Source organism: Corvus brachyrhynchos, unplaced genomic scaffold (genome assembly GCF_000691975.1).
Source record: "Corvus brachyrhynchos isolate BGI_N302 unplaced genomic scaffold, ASM69197v1 scaffold466, whole genome shotgun sequence".
Classification (NCBI taxonomy): Eukaryota; Metazoa; Chordata; class Aves; order Passeriformes; family Corvidae; genus Corvus; species Corvus brachyrhynchos.
In genome coordinates this window covers 2540055-2540444 of record NW_008238635.1, presented here as the reverse complement: position 1 = coordinate 2540444, position 390 = coordinate 2540055, and the positions used below count along the sequence as shown (strand labels likewise).

Below are 390 nucleotides of genomic sequence, written 5' to 3'. Positions count from 1 at the left end.
GGGACCTCAGCATCCCACCACTGCCAAACCAGGGAGGGGGCTGTTCCCAACGCTGCCTCTGACCCCCCCAGATAAACACTCGCCTGAAGACAGCAGTTTCTCTCAGCAAATCTGCAAGAGGTTCTGCCGTATACGAGCTTGGCTGGGTTTCAAAGCATAACAAAACCTAAAATTCCCTGGGAAGGGATTCTATTTTAAAAAAAAAAAAAAAAAAAAAAAGAAGAGGGAAAAAAAAAATCCCTTCAGCTGTACTGAAATGTACTGTTTTGGGAAACAAATCAAAACGCCTCGTTCCAATGTTGACTTTGAAAGTTTTATGTGATTTAGACCATATGACACCTCAAAATAAAGAGAAAAAAGGCATATAGGAAGGGAAAAACAGAATTTTCT

At 41.0% G+C, this 390-nt stretch overlaps 1 protein-coding gene across 2 annotated transcripts in view; it reads right to left on the bottom strand.

Moving 5' to 3' along the window:
* LOC103617799 (voltage-dependent R-type calcium channel subunit alpha-1E) overlaps nucleotides 1-390 on the bottom strand; it is an 81070-nt gene that overhangs the window by 27317 nt on the left and 53363 nt on the right. The window lies entirely within an intron of this gene.